At 38.8% G+C, this 16,766-nt stretch overlaps 1 protein-coding gene across 5 annotated transcripts in view; it reads left to right on the top strand.

Annotated features, from left to right (window-relative positions):
• Window positions 1-16,766, top strand: part of dlg2 (discs, large homolog 2 (Drosophila)) — a 268,496-nt gene that overhangs the window by 62,457 nt on the left and 189,273 nt on the right. The gene's annotated exons all lie outside the window — the stretch shown is intronic.

The raw sequence follows: 16,766 nt of genomic DNA, 5'->3' as shown, positions 1-16,766 counted from the left end.
AAGGTTTAAGGTGAGGAAAACTGTCTGATGTAACAAAAGTAAACAGGAGAAAAAGGAGGGAAACAGAACTGGCGGCCCACCCCTACTTACACAAGATCAGACTGTGGCCTGTTGGGAGAGGAGGGAAAAAAAATTCCCCCACGTGCCAGCCGCCATCTTCTCTGCTTAAATAGCAAGCATTCAGGGAGCAGCCAATCATCTGCCGACAGCTGGAACCGCCGCTACCAATCCATCGCCGAGCAGAGACAGAATCCACCAATCACACTGATGTTATGGCACAGACCTATTTACATAAGAAACAGAACAGGTGTCAATAAACACTGAACATAGGCCTGTATCAAAGTTCACAAATTATGATCACAGATGTAACAACTGCACATGTGCAACTCCCAACAAAGACCTTTTAGAAGTAAGATGCTACACTCCATAGCCAAAACAGAGTGTTCAGCACACAGGGTGAAAAGAGGTGCTGCAGTAATGTGCAGCATGACAAAAACATGTTTCTTTGAAAATGAAACCATGTACTGTAAACCTGTTCTGGTACAACCCCTAGATAAAATGATGAACCTGAAAATGAGCAGAATATGACCACTTTAAATGACACATACAGTGGTAGTTTCTCATGATTAGTTCGAATAGTGTTCACACCAAAAAATAACTGCTCCAGAGTTTACTTGATGGTCCGAGACCACCTCTTGCAGGCAGACAAGAGTGCAGTTGTTTGGTGAGCACCAGAGATCGAGACCGGCGTTCACACCAGCCCAAACGAACCGCACCAAGGGGGTAAATGCTCCAGGGTTTGGTTCAACCGGACTAAACAGGGTCGGTGTGAACACTCCCTAAGATTATTTGGATAAACTGTTGGCAAGTTTACAATCTGTCTGATCATCTTATCACTGTTTTCTTGTAATGATGTTGCAATGTTCCCACATCTCTGCAATTCATTTGTTGACTTCTATCTAACCACAACCAAGAGAGATGATAGCCAAAATTATGAAAGTAAGACCCAAGTTGTAACAAACTGGAATCATCCTTTAAATGGTTAAATTAAAGGACCATTCAGTCAAGTTACAAAGTAAGTACATAATGTATGTGATTGCAAATAGAAGTCTAGAGATGGTTCTGGAGGAAAGGACTTGGAGAAGAGTTCATCCCTTTCTTGTTATTTTTCATGTCTAAAAAGTGTGTTGAGTGAGAAGTTAAGGATTCCAAGCTCCATTCCATGCTCAACAGAAAGATTTAGAGGATCTTCCCACAGCTGTGAGGTCTGCTGTACAGTGCCTTCCGAAAGTATTTGGCCCCCTTGAACTTTTCGACCTTTTGCCACATTTCAGGCTTCAAACATAAAGATATAAAACTGTAATTTTTTGTGAAGAATCAACAACAAGTGGGACACAATTATGAAGTGGAACAAAATTTATTGGATATTTCAAACCTTTTTAACAAATAAAAAACTGAAAAATTGGGCGTGCAAAATTATTCAGCCCCTTTACTTTCAGTGCAGCAAACTCTCTCCAGAAGTTCAGTGAGGATTTCTGAATGATCCAATGTTGACCTAAATGACTAATGATGATAAACAGAATCCACCTGTGTGAAATCAAGTCTCCGTATAAATGCACCTGCTCTGTGATAGTCTCAGAGGTCCGTTTAGAGAATCATAAAGAACAAGGAACAGATACTGTTGTGGAGAAGTTTAAAGCCGGATTTGGATACAAAAAGATTTCCCAAGCTTTAAACATCCCAAGGAGCACTGTGCAAGCGATAATATTAAAATGGAAGGAGGATCCAGACCACTGCAAATCTACGAAGACTCCGCCGTCCCTCTAAATTTTCAGCTCATACAAGGAGAAGACTGATCAGAGATGCAGCCAAGAGTCCCATGATCACTCTGGATGAACTGCAGAGATCTACAGCTGAGGTGGGAGACTCAACAATCAGTCGTATACTGCACAAATCTGGCCTTTATGGAAGAGTGGCAAGAAGAAAGCCATTTCTTAAAGATATCCATAAAAAGTCTCGTTTAAAGTTTGCCACAAGCCACCTGGGAGACACACCAAACATGTGGAAGAAGGTGCTCTGGTCAGATGAAACCAAGATCGAACTTTTTGGCAACAATGCAAAACGTTATGTTTGGCGTAAAAGCAACACAGCTCATCACCCGGAACACACCATCCCCACTGTCAAACATGGTGGTGGCAGCATCATGGTCTGGGCCTGCTTTTCTTCAGCAGGGACAGGGAAGATGGGAAGATGGATGGAGCCAAATACAGGACCATTCTGGAAGAAAACCTGATGGAGTCTGCAAAAGACCTGAGACTGGGACGGAGGTTTGTCTTCCAACAAGACAATGATCCAAAACATAAGGATAAAATCTACACTGGAATGGTTCACAAATAAACATCTCCAGGTGTTAGAATGGCCAAGTCAAAGTCCAGACCTGAATCCAATCGAGAATCTGTGGAAAGAACTGAAAACTGCTGTTCACAAACGCTCTCCATCCAACCTCACTGAGCTCGAGCTGTTTTGCAAGGAGGAATGGGCAAAAATTTCAGTCTCTCGATGTGCAAAACTGATAGAGACGTACCCCAAGCGACTTACAGCTGTAATCACAGCAAAAGGTGGCGCTACAAAGTATTAACTTAAGGGGGCTGAATAATTTTGCACACCCAATTTTTCAGTTTTTTATTTGTTAGAAAAGTTTGAAATATCCAATAAATTTCGTTCCACTTCATGATTGTGTCCCACTTGTTGTTGGTTCTTCACAAAAAATTACAGTTTTATATCTTTATGTTTGAAGCCTGCAATGTGGCAAAAGGTCAAAAAGTTCAAGGGGGCCGAATACTTTCGCAAGGCACTGTACTCTGCCATTGTTCATTTTAAAGCTTTCACTGGATTTTTATTAATTCACTTACTGATTGATTTCATTAATATATATATATTTTTTAAATGTAATTAGATGGGCTCCTGAGCAGAATTAATGTCCTCTTGGAATATTTGTTAATTTGTGTGTTAGTGATGCTATTGTCTTATATAATATTGTCTCCTGTCTGATTTGTATATCTTTTGTCACTGTGCATGAACCAAACTCGTTTTCTGCTCTGGGTAATAAAGTTCAGTGTCCTGAGTCTCACAGTGTTATTTCAGTTTACCAGTTAACCCCCCACCTCCCAAAAAATGGCTGCAGTTTCTCACAAGCACTGGTGTTGTTTGGAAAAGTGCACTTGGTTGGTTGGTATTTGTTTCCATGGAGACCCCATGAATAAGGTACCTGGATATGTTTTGGAGAAAGTTGTAGATATATTTACTCCAGCCAACCTCCTATTCACAGAAACCAAGACTGAGTTTATATTTTAATTTAAAATATAAACTCAGTCTTGGTTTAAAAGACAATGAAGAAAAAAGGGGGAATCAGAACGTTCAAGTGTTAACTTTTAATCCATTTTAATTTTCCTTAAATAGAGGCAAAGCATGGAGTTATCCATTCAGTATCCACGGCTTCTCTATTAATTCAGATTCTCCCTTGCTTTAAACATTAACATTTTTGTCTCCAGTGGTGATGCTGCTGCTCTCCAAGTGAAGCAAAAAAGGATGTAAACGCTAGACTCAGTTGTGTGTATGAAATAAAGGGCACACGGGTTAGTGAGAGGAGGAACCCAACCACCATCTGTTGTTCTGCATTTACTAGACAATAAATCTTAAATTACTTTCAGTGAGGGATGGACAATAAAACAATAACAATAATTATCAAGAACAATTTAACAAATGTTCAATAAATATTCAATAAATGTTTGATTTTATTCACTTGAATCATACACGAATTAGGACTTAATTTTTTATTAAGATGGTTATTTTGTAGAGGCAAAAGGACTGAAAAAAAGCTTTTACTTAATTTTACTCATGCATAAGATTTTATCATAATTGTTTTGAATGTTCTACCTCAGATTTGTGAAGTGATCCACTGTTTGGCATCAAGTGTTGACCATAAAGACGAGTTTAAACCACAATTAACCATCAGGTTTCTTCAACTTTCCCTCAGTAGCAAAAATCAGCCTTTAAACTCAAAAGAAATTTGTACTTATCGTGATAATTATCGATATCGAAAGATATGAAACTTTTTATCGTGATAACATTTTTGGCCATATCGTCCAGCCCTACTTTAAGTGTTGCTTTGAGTCGCCTGAACCATCTTAAAAATCAGCTCTTCAGCCCCCATACACCACAATACAGCGGTAATGTTATGTTATAAATGTAAATGTTATATGGTATGCTATGTTATAGAAATGTTAAAGGCTTCGTTCAACTCACATACTCGCTTACTACCAGCCTCATGTCACATACAGAGTCACATACAACAAACTGTCAGAGTGTATGAAGAATACATTTCAAAATGACTATTTTGCCATTATTTGCTGCTGTCATGTCTGTCACCAGCAAATGCAAGCTCTTCTCTGAGCCAGGAAAAACTGTGAAGACTTTTTCCTGTTACTGTAATAAAGTGCGAGTCCAAGGCTGCAGTAATGATTTATATTGTCATTATTTGCATTATATACAGTTAGTCATTGACATTTAATTTTTTTTTAAATGTATCATTTCAGCTACAAATTGCCAAAATCAATGACACGTTTATTTTAAACCCCAATAATATTCAATCTACAATGACATGAATATATATTCATTAGCGCTGGGCAAGTTAACACATTATTATCGCGTTAATGCATTAATTAATTTACACCAACAACTATTGTATCTCACGTTAACGCAGTTTTTAAAAACCATGGGTCATAGGAGGGGCGGGATGTTGATCAGTCTGCAAATCACCCACCCAAACAAGCAGTGGAGGGAGGCTTTGACACTACGCTGGATGCAGCGTGTGGGAGAAGTAGATAAACAAACGTTCTTAAAATCTCAACGTAGTTGCTTGGCCCCGCGGGGTTGCTCTGCGCTCCTCATGTGAACAGGAGACAAGTGCTCCGCAGGCGCTCTATTGATAGTAACCATGGCAACGGCTTCTGTGTGCTACACAGCTGTAGCCTATTTAACTGAAGTTAAAATTAAAGGCAACATAACTTTACCTGATAGGCCTATATCTAGTTTTGCGGGGATGCTCTGCCATACAAAAAGTTCAAGACAATTCAACTTCGGCAGCGGGCAGGTGCGTGAGGCGAGCACAAGGCGCGACAGTTTCACGGGAACGCGTCCACTTGTGTGCTCGACCACTTCACCTCACTCTAACAGGGACGCTTGCTACTGAACCTAAACTGTTTCTGCTGCTCCCTGATAAAAGAAAAATGTTTCTGCTGATACCTGTTCAGAAAAAAAACAAGAAAACAGATTTATATATGTTAACCTGTTGCTCAGAAGGTGCCTGTTATGATGTTATGATCGGACTCTGATAGTAACTTATTTTAACAAGCTAGATAAAAGGTAATGCCTTGGCTGTGGCAAATTACTTTGGTTTTATATTTGATTTAATTAATTTAATGTTTAGGTAGGTAAGTAGGTACATTTTATTGTCACAATATAACAGGTTATATAATGAAATTGAGCTTTGGAACTCCCTTCTGCTACATAGCAGACAATATACAATACAGAAGGAATTATAAAAATGATAAACAGAAATAAACAATATTCAATGATCAATGGAGTTGAGATTTACAAGAAATATTTTATTGCTACTGTGTAAAGGGAATACACTACTTTAGAGTTCATTATTCAATTTTCCATATAACAATGCAATTAATCGTGATTAATCGCGATTTAATTTTTTTAATTGTTGCCCAGCATATAGATTTACATTTGATATACCAGGTATTTGACAGTCCAGTTTTAAAAATGAATCAATTAAAATTAAAAATTAATTGATTAATTACCTGTTTATAGAAACCATTCACAAAAATGTTAGAGTTAGATTGTTATGAAAATGCCTGAGAAAACCGCATTTCTGCATGAATTCTTCTCACACAGTGTTGTTTCATGGGGGTAGTGATAGCCAGAGTGAGCAGTGATGTATTACCAATAATTTTGTGTGTGTTGGGAGAATTAAAGGATTTAGCTGGCACCTTAGTCACTGTGGAGGAGGACTAGCTGCAGGGAGGGGATGCAGCTGGAATAATTGCTCCCCAAAGAAGCACAGCTACACAGGAGCCATCACTGTGAGCCCCAGCCCACTCCACCCACTGGCTACGTAAGCATGAGGAAAGCAGATAGCATTGTGACAGTGTGTATGTGTTATCACTGTAAAAATTATTTGTGTAAGTGGGATTTTGTGCTCGTTAAAGGAAGCATTTGGAACATATGTGTCAAAGAGGATGCTGATCTCAGAGCCACTGCAGGGTTGCCTAGGAAACCCAAAGGGGTGAGAGCAGCATGGAAACAGTCACTGTCAAGTACTTGAAAGTGTGACTGGAGAAAATAAGTACCTTCAAATAATAATGTCTTTTAGTATCCTTTGGCCTCTGCAGGCACCTAACCTGACCTGATGCTTGGTAGATGGGTGCCAATGATGATCTAAGCAGTTTTAATCACCTGCTGCAGAGCCCTCCTGTCCTAATAGGGCGGGTAATAAAGGATGGTTTCTATTGCTCCTCTGTAAAAGTTAACAAGAACTTCCATGTATTCTTAAGAAATCTAGCTGTTTCTGAGCTTTCTTCACCAGCATGGAGATGTGAGATAACCATGTCACGTTCTCTGTGATGCTGATTCCCAGGAACCTGAAACTGTTCACCTGCTCCACTGATGTAGACAAGAGTGTGTGTCTTTATCTCCTTTGACAAAAGGACAAAATGCACTCTGTAGCGCTGTTTGTCTGTTTTGGGTTACTGTAGAAACATGGCAGCGCAACATGTCCCCGTCCATGTAAGGGGGACCAGCGATTATGTAGATAGAAATGGGTAATTCTAAGATAATAAAAACATAACATTTTATTATGTAAGGTCTTTATATACCACTGAAAACGTAGTTATGGATCTTATATTGCATTTATGTCAGTAGATCGAACACACCCGACCTTTAATGTGTAGTGTGTGGAGGTCAGAGATATTCTTTTTTTCTGGAATAATTGCATATTTTCGCTGTGCATCAGTTAGAAACAGCCACTGTGTTATTTCTATCCTTGGGAATGCACTTTGCTTTCCTTGTTGATTAACCTATCTCTAATTTAGCTACTTCTGTTTAATACAGTCATTTTACTTTTTTAATCTACATGAAGGTATGATAACTTTAAAATATCAGTCTTGCTTCCTGTCTAGCCTACTGTTGCCTGCTTCTGTTCTTATCACTAAATAGACATGTAGAATACCAAACCACTTACTCTGTTATGGAAGGCGCTGCATATGATCTGCCATCTCCAATAGCACAGGTACCCAGAAAAATCTGATTATTCCCAAAGTATCACATAATCTTCACAACGCAAAGAATTATTGTGGCAGTAACACGCAAGCAGCCTGTTGTTGGATAAAGTAGGGTACGCCTATATAGAGGGATACCTGTGCATTACGCGTAAAGCCCAACAGGACTGTTGCATAGCATACTCTCTCCCTGTGCATCTCAGAAATGATTGTTTCCTTAATAAATAACAGCTGATAGCCTGAGTGAAAGCCAAGATCGGTTTAACCAGAGACATTCAATTAAATTAATTCCCATCGGACATCTCTATTAAAACAAGTAGCAACCAAGCGAATTAGAGAAAATAAATTTTTTTTGGCTTGCTAAAAGCTCTTCCACCTCCCGAACAGTCTGTCGCTGGTGCAGATGTTCAGAAATCAAATAAAAAATTTCTTGAATCTGCAAATGTGTCGTGCACAAAATAAAGCAGTGTGGCATTATAATAGTAAATATTAAAGCTGCAAGGAGTGTTGGGCGGGCCCGTTGGGTCGGGGTGTGACGTGGTCGCGCCGTATATTCCAGAGCTCTGCCGATGCACAATGAGAGTCAGACAGAGCTTACTTCCGCTATGAGTATAACTGAATATTGTAAGTTGATGTGTTCTGGGCAGGACCATATCAAGCATAAAGTTTGGTACAGATATGAGCACGAAGACTGAAGTTACAAGAACTTCCTGTTTTATGGCGAATCATTGATTTTGGATGCCAGTCCACTTTTCAGCAAAAATCGAAAGTCGGTCAGAGTTCATTAAAGTACGGAGTGTGTAAATCATCATTCAATCATCAAATGACCATAAAATTCAAAATGGCCGACTTGCTGTTGGGTTAGGGCATCGTTCCAAGAGGCTTTTTGGTACATCTGGACATGATACATGTGCCACAGAAATTTCGTATATGTAGGTAAACCGTGCTGCGGGGGCTGCTTCATTTAAGGTCACTTCCAGTTGCCAGCAGGTGGCGCTATGACTATGGAATGTTGGTTTGTACACGTGTTCAGGGCGGGACTCTGATCAAATGTGTAAAATCTGGTACAGATTTGATCATATACAGTCAAGTTACACAAACTTCCTGCAGATGTGAGCATGTATATTAACAACTTTCTGTTTCATGGCGAATCATCGATGTTTGACAATACGCCACGGGCAAACTGGTCGACTTGTAATAACCATTTGTACAACTTTTAATTGTCAATGGGTTTAGAGTGCACAGCGAAAATTTGAAGCCGATTGGACTAAATCCCTAGGAGGAGTTTGTTAAAGTACAAAGTGTGTAAATCGGCAAAAATGACCATTAAATCTAAAATGGCCGACTTCCTGTTGGGTTAGGCAATGGCTCCAAGAGGCTTTTTTGTACGTTTGTACATGATACACGTACCACAGAAATTTTGTGCATGTAGGTGAAACTTGTCCTGGGGCAGCACTTTAGAATATGAAATTTTTCGCCCTGCCTGAATTATTTGCAAAGTTTGGTAAGTTTTCAAGTATATTTAGGCCCCCAAAATTGAGGTTACTTTGCATAAAAAAGAAAGAAAGAAAAAAAAATCCCTTCAGTTTCAATAGGGACCTCGCACGTTTCATGCTTGGGCCCTAATAATTCCTTCAGCTCCAACAGGGACCTCACATGTTTCATGCTCGGGCCCTAATAATTTTAATTTAATTTAATAATTTCAATATAAAGTATAAGTCTAACCTCAATGTAGATGAGGCCCGTCTTTCTCAAGGAATGTCTGGTGCTGAAGAAAAGAAGTAGATTCTGCTGGACTCTAAACTTAACAGTTGCCATCTGCTGTCGATCTCCATGATGAGAGTCCTCTTCGTTTCTGATGACAAGGCTGTCATCCTCCTCCAGTGACAGGTGATGTTTCTTCAGGTTGAAGAGCATTGGCACTGTTGTAGACGACGACAAGATTGCCTCCTATGATAGCAGTTCTGTGAGCGTGATTAATGGCCCCAGTACTTCTGCTGTCTCCTGTGCCAGCTTCCACTGGTATGTTGTCAGGTCCATGGTGCGATCTCCTTTCTTTGTGACGCTGAGGTTTGACAAAACAGCTGACACTGGCCATGTTGCTCCACCAGTCGGTAAAGCATTTCACATGTAGAGTTCCAACGAGTAGCAACGTCTTGTATGAGTTTGTGCTCTACAACATTCTGCTGGCTTTGTTTCTCTTTCAAGGCAGCAGTAGCCTTTGGACTTTTTTTGAAGTATCCCAGCACATTTTTGAGTGGCCTTTTATTGTGCCCAGCCTAAGGCACACCTGCGCAATCCCCGTGCTGTCTGATCAGCATCTTGATATGCCAGACCTATGAGGTGGATGGATTATCTCGGCAAAGGAGACGTGCTCACTAACACAGATTTTGACAGATTTGTGAACAATATTTGAGAGAAATAGTTGTGTATGCAGTGGCTTTCGGGGGAGCTCACTTTCTTTTTTCACTCTCACCTAGTACGGGGGGCAGACTGATTCTTACTGCTGAATCATTAATAGCTGCAAGCATGTAGGCCGGAGCTGACTATGAAAGTATCAGGCATGTTTGTCTTATTATTATAATAATAAAAATATAATTATTAATATTATTATCATTATTATCGTGGCGCTGCAGGGAGCCCTCAGCTGCAGTACTGCATGGATCATGCGTAATATCCAACCAGACGGAACGATCAGGAACCGTTTACAGCGTATCAGCCATACTAGCGACACAACCCATACCGGAGAGGGAGTGGGGCGGATTAGGGACAGGAGATCGCGGAGTGACTGGCCCGCATGTGGACGGCCAGTGAACGTTCTCTCTGGCTGGATGAAGTCTGACGCTCCTGAATTTACGCATGGATCCATGATGAAATATAGAAATTATTTTGCAATAAAGCATGCTATCAATATTTTAGAGACCCCCCAAAATATCACAAATCATGCTTTTAGGGAAGCTGATGTCTTAATTAGGGGAGCTTAGCTCCCCCTGGCTCCCCGTACTTCGCATTTATATGTACACAAATTGTGAAATTTGTGTACATATAGAAAGTCTTAGATCTGTTGGGGGTTTTGTCAACGTATGGTCGGGTTTGGTTATTATCTGAATATCAAAGATATTCTAGAAATATTAATATTTATTATATTAATTATTAATATTCAAAATTGTTAATTATAATTAATAAATACGGGCCACCACCCTGGGATCAGGGACCAATAACCAAATATGAGCCAAGTATGAACAGTTTAAAATGGGGTTTGTCCACCTATTGATGGCAAACAGAGAAGGGTGAATCCGTACACTGGCTGTGGTAACCAACTCTTACTACAACATTATACACAAATAATAAAAGGCAACAACTTCTTAAAATTATAATAGGAATTATTCAACTCAAGCATAGATCAATGATCAATAACTTTAGCAAGTAAATCACTATTAACTATTCTAAGCAAAGTTACTGGCTTTGGATTAGCTAGAATGTGCAATTGTATCTGTTCTCAGACAACAGAAGCAAACACCAAAAATCCTTATTACTGTTGAAAACACTCAGCTACAACTTTATCAATGAGAGGGACGGTAGTGAACTTGCATTCAGCAACCGTGTTCCGTGGCTTAATAAAAATACTTATGTTTTCACACAGTAATAGGAACAAAGCAGTCACGGCCCAGCGAGTGGTACTGGACACAAACAAAGGTCTCTAAATATCCCTTGGGGTTTCTTAACAGAAACTCACCACATGAAGCTTGTACAAGTAAGTTACAATAACAAAGTTAAGAACTACGTATCTGCTGCCCACACATACTAAAGCCTCTTACGTGTCGCTTTGGTAGCGAGTAGATGCATCAGTCCTTTTAGGAAATCCAGCGGAGTATTCTCTCGGCTCGGTTCTGACAGGAGTTTCAAGGGCACAGCTGATTCATCGGTGGCAGCAACAGGAATCTGTGAAGTTGACGTAGGTTGAGAAGGTAGAACACGGAGGGGATCTTTTCTCAGTTAAGCACAGAGTTTATCCGTCTTCTTCTGCAGGCACGAAACGTTATCTTGTGTATAACAGTTTCTTTAGGGATCCAAAATTGTGTTGGTAACACAAAGAAAAATAATAGAGGTAAAAAGAAAGAAGAAAACAGAGTTGCTCATCCGGCGAGTGAAGTCTGTTTTCAGGAACAAAGAAAGCGCTGAAAGTAAATACCTCCTGTGGCTGCTGGTGCAGTTGCAGAAAGGCAGAGTTTGTTTACCTCCTTACAGTCCTGTGACCAACTGGGAATGGCGATGATGGCCAGGCTCGTATGATTTCAGAAGGCCCAGTCTTTGTTCTACCAGACTGTGAGGCCCAACAGATCTTTGAGTTCAGCTCATGATGAATGGGGGCAAAAACAAAAGTGTTGCGTCTATAATTTTGTTCAGTGTAATTAGCAGCTTAAAGTAACAAATAAAATATATGCACACAAGAAACGGGGTTAGTTACTGGTGCACAGAGTCCGTTATTACATTTAAGCCACGAGACATGTTCTCCTTCCTATGGAGCTGTACTGAAAGAATTTACATAGGACTAGTACTAATCTCTCTAAATGTTTGGATTAGATGGACACATTGGATTAGATTAGGGATGTCACGAGAACTGATACTTCGGTACCAAGTCGATACCAAAAATCTGAAAACGTGTCGACACTCGTTTTGCTGTAGCTTGTCAAACTGTTTTTAAATGTCCCGCCCCATCCAGGCTGATTGGTTGGTTCACCAAAAGGTGAAAATGGCATCCGATATAGCCAAATGACTTAGCCAAACCCAAACCCAAATCTTTTCTCTATTTTTCTTCTATCTTACCGCTTCGGTAAGATGGGACACACACACACAGATACGCAGGCTCAGAGCACTTCTGGTGGGGATAGAAATGCCATGCTACCAAGCCAATCAATCACAGTTCTATGGCTACGCATAGGTTCGACGCAAAAGTAAATTAGGCAGGCAGAACCCCCCTCACTCCCCCCTTTCAAAAACTCACTTGATCTATACGAATCACATAAATTTGCAGAAAGGTGACAAGTTTGCACCCCTGCTGTATGAGATTAGGTCTAAAGTTATTTACAGGTAAGTAAGAGGACAGTACAGAAATTAGCATTGGTATGTAAAGTAGATTTGTCCTCAACTTTTTAACCAAGGCAAGTATTATCTATACTATATGTATCATTTACTTAAAAACAAGTACTGAAGGTAAGTTTTAGCTGTTTCTGCTAATCAGCATGCTATAATCAAATAAATGCATGCTACCATTAGATGAAAGTTAGTTATATTTCACAAAATCAAAACAAATCTGATATGGACATAAAAACTTAAATATTGTAAAAATAACAAACGGTGCCATATAAAAGAAAGTACACACGAGGATAGCAGTGACTTGTCTGGGCTTCATGGATAACTTATAAACTGATAAACAACCAATAACATCTCTTCCTGTCTAACTTATTCTTCTTTGGATTTAACAGTAAGTACAAAATTTACAGCCTGCTTACTCAAATTTACCTGTAGAGGGAGTATAATTGTCCATGCGGTTTCAACACAAGCAGGCTACGTAGAAGTTAGATAGACAAGAGTGGAGAATTGGATGCCTGGTTGTTGATGAGTTGTTGAAACACTTCATTTGTTGATGGGAGAAGTGGAGCTTTGTTCATTAAGGGAACATTGGAATGGGCAGCTGGCTGTGTAACGCATATTATCCATATAAGAGCTGAATTAGAAATCAGCTATGCGGGGTTTAAGGTCATTGTCTGCATTGAAGGGAACAGGCAGCCTCTATCTCGGAGGATTAGGCTTGCTGCTAACTTGCCACCAGACATCTGGTCCTCTCACAGCACACTGTTTCACAGGATAGCAGCACTGCAACATGTCTGGGAGCAGGGAGGTTTTACTGCACTGTGAGTTACTCTTAATATCTTTCTGCCGCTGTATTTTTGAAACTGAAACTATGGTTACTAACTTTTTCCCCATATAGCTCAGTTTAGGAATAGCTGTTAATAATCATAGCTGATTATTTTGATGGTTGTGGAATTTAATGCAGTGTTGAGAGGGGGCTTGTCAAATTGACACGGAGGAGAGTGTTGCTAATGGGTGTCCAGTTTGATCTTTCTTTAGTACATTTTTTTTCATTATAATTCTTTATATCTTGAAAAGTCAAAACCTATTTCTACTGCATAACTTTATTCTGTCTAGTGACAACTTACAACTAGTGGTTTGTACCACAGAGAGTCTGACACACATCTATATAAATATATATATATATATATAATTGATGTAGTTTAATGTATTTCCTCTTTCTAGGAATTTTTAGGGATGTTAATTACTTTAAATCTGTTCAAAATTTGGCATGATTTCCAAAGTGTTTTGTAGTCCTCTACAAAATTGCAAAGCATCAGTATTTATATTTCCATAATAATACGCAAGCAAACTTGGTTCAGTGATGTCCATTTTATGAAATATCATGTGGTGCGACCATCAACAAACGACCACTTTGGGACTTTTATGTTGAAATCCATTAGAAGACAGGAAGTTGAATAATATACCAATTTGCAAAGGACCCACTGAAACAGCAAGTAGGTTTGTAACTCTTTCTCAAATCTGGAAAAATTATTAAATTTTAACAGCTGGTATGTAGTTGCCACTTTTGGATATCATGTGGTATGACCTAAGAAAAAATAATAATATAAAGTTGTTTCTACCAATATTTGTTTATTTTTTTGTCTTTGTACAATATCGTGAGAAAAATGCAAAAAAATATATTAATTTAGAGCTTGTAATTTCACTTTGGTAACTATGCAATATTAGTTATATTTAATTACTTATAACTGTTTTACCAATTGCCACTGCCATGTAAAGAAAAACTGGTCGCCATGGACAGCATGTTAATTCTGACCCTGCAGCAAGTCGCTAAAAGGAGCAAAAAATGTTGTCTCTAAAACTAAATGAAGCAACATGTTGCTCTTGTGTGTGTTTCCATTTCCTAGGAGGAAATGCATTTTTTTGTCAACATGTTGGTGTAGCAGCCCGTCCTCACCAGAGAAACTGCCATTTAGGTCGATTTATCATGGTGCTTTACGACCCATGCCATGTTGTCTGTGTCAAACCCAGGACTTTCACACAGGAGAACCACATTCGATTCCCCTGTGAAATCAAGTAAATGTAGAGTTATTTTCAGTTTGAAGCTAACTTTAGCCCCAACAAAATGTAGCACAGCATTTATTTCAATGGAAATGGTGGTGCCTTGAACATCCTCTTGTGGATGCCAGCCACTGGGCTTCACTGTCTTTTAAATGTGGCTGCTGATTGGGTAACACCTCTGACACACCCAATAAATGAGAAAAACATACTTGCAGTTAACACCACATGCCTGCAGTTAATGAAATTAGATTAAATCTATTCTAGTCAAGTTATATGTTTGTTCAAAATAAAGCCCTGAATGTATACTGCACTAAAATAAATGTGTGCAATGTGATTCTCATCAAAAACTTTTGAAATATTTGTGTTAACAAAAATTCTGTTAAATTTTAACAACATCTGATAAAAATATTTTTGGTATAGAAATTTTTGTTTATTGATCTCTTTAAATATATTTTTTTAATGATATGCGGTCTTCATGTCATTTGGAGCGACCACTCATGTGGTGCGACCAATAATAACAATAACTGTATTAAATTCAAAATAAAAGATCTCATTCCTGTGACTGAAATATTAATTACTGATACAGTATTTTCAAGTGAATGGTATTTTTTTAAATTTCAGTTTTATGCGATTTACAGAGAAAATGTATCAATTAACTACATTTAAGAGGGGAACAAAAGAGAGAACAAAAATAGGAGATCATTATTTACAAAAACCCAAAAGAAAAGCAAATACATTGTATCTAAACCTTTATACTGTATTACTGAGAACTTGTAAAAACTGTTTATTTATTTTTATGTAAATTAATTAATTTTAAAATAAATTATGGTCACACCACATGACATTTTGTAATGTAGATGAAAAAAACACTAAAATAATTTAATTTGAAAAAACAACATTAATTTATGCGTACACAGAATTCTTAATTTTTGAACAACGGCAATAAATATTTTCATTTTTTTTATTTTAAAATTGGCCTGTTGAAAATCCTTATATGTCATTGACCCTTATACACTCTTTTATTAGGTACACCTGTTCTATTGCTTGTTAACACAAATAGCTAATCAGCCGAACACATGGCAGCAACTCAATGCATTTAGGCATGTAGATGTGGTCAAGACAGCAGAAATTCAAACCGAGCATCAGAATGGGGAAGAAAGGGGATTTAAGTGACTTTGAATGTGGCATGGTTGTTGGTGCCAGACAGGCTGGTCTGAGTATTTCAGAAACTGCTGATCTACTGGGATTTTCATGCACAACCATCTCTAGGGTTTACAGCGAATGGTCCAAAAAAGAGAAAATATCCAGTGAGCGGCAGTTGTGTGGACGAAAATGCGTTGTTCATGTCAGAGGTCAGAGGAGAATGGACAGACTGGTTCAACATGACAGAAAGGCAACAGTAACTAAAATATACAATAGTATCAATAGTCCCGCCCTGAACACATCTACACACTAATATTAATTTATAGTCATAGCACCAAGTGCTATGTAGCGCCACAAAGGGGACAAATGAAGTGACATATAACACCTTATGTAATTTGCAGTGTCCGAAGCGCGTAGCAAATTCACAGCCGCACTGGTAGAGCTCCATCATATGCAACGCGGCCGCCTCCCTCACCAACGCGGTACAAGTGCGAGGGCCCGCCCAACTCTGCTTGCAGCTTTAATATTATGTTTGATTTTTATTTTCACTTTATACAGTAATAAGTCAGAAAATCTGGCCTCTACACTTGTGGTCTGACCATCCCAACTTGTAATGTACAAAAACATTCTTACAATGCTCTGTAGGTTAAGTCACTGGGGAGTCCTTATCTGTGTCCTTATCCGTCTTATCCGTGTTAACATTGGTTCCCTTCCATCCTAAAGGCATGTTGAGTACAAGGAACACTTGGTCATATGAATACAAGCACACATTAGGTGTTGGAAGGTTCATTCAGTAAGTCCTTTCTTATTTCTGAATTGATCAGGGTACAGTTGTAAGAATGATGTGCGCACAGTGTGAGATGAGGGTGGGTTTTATTAGCTGAGATTAAGAACAATGCAGATGAACACTATTGCTGGCTCAACACAAGGGCTCTTGAAATTGCCTTTTTTAACCACTGGAACAGCAGTTTATTTGTAATTGTATAAACGTTTCAGTAGTTGTTTTTGTATACATTTTTGCATAAATATATAAATTATATTTGTGTAAGGATCTCATCTGCTTTCACAAAGAATGCTTTCACAAGCAAACTTGAATATGCACATTTTGTTGTGGTATGTGAA

Source organism: Micropterus salmoides, unplaced genomic scaffold (genome assembly GCF_014851395.1).
Source record: "Micropterus salmoides isolate LMB-PRFRI ecotype aquatic unplaced genomic scaffold, ASM1485139v1 Ms_hic_scaffold_9, whole genome shotgun sequence".
In the NCBI taxonomy this organism is placed as follows: domain Eukaryota; kingdom Metazoa; phylum Chordata; class Actinopteri; order Centrarchiformes; family Centrarchidae; genus Micropterus; species Micropterus salmoides.
This window is presented reverse-complemented; position numbering and strand designations above follow the sequence as displayed.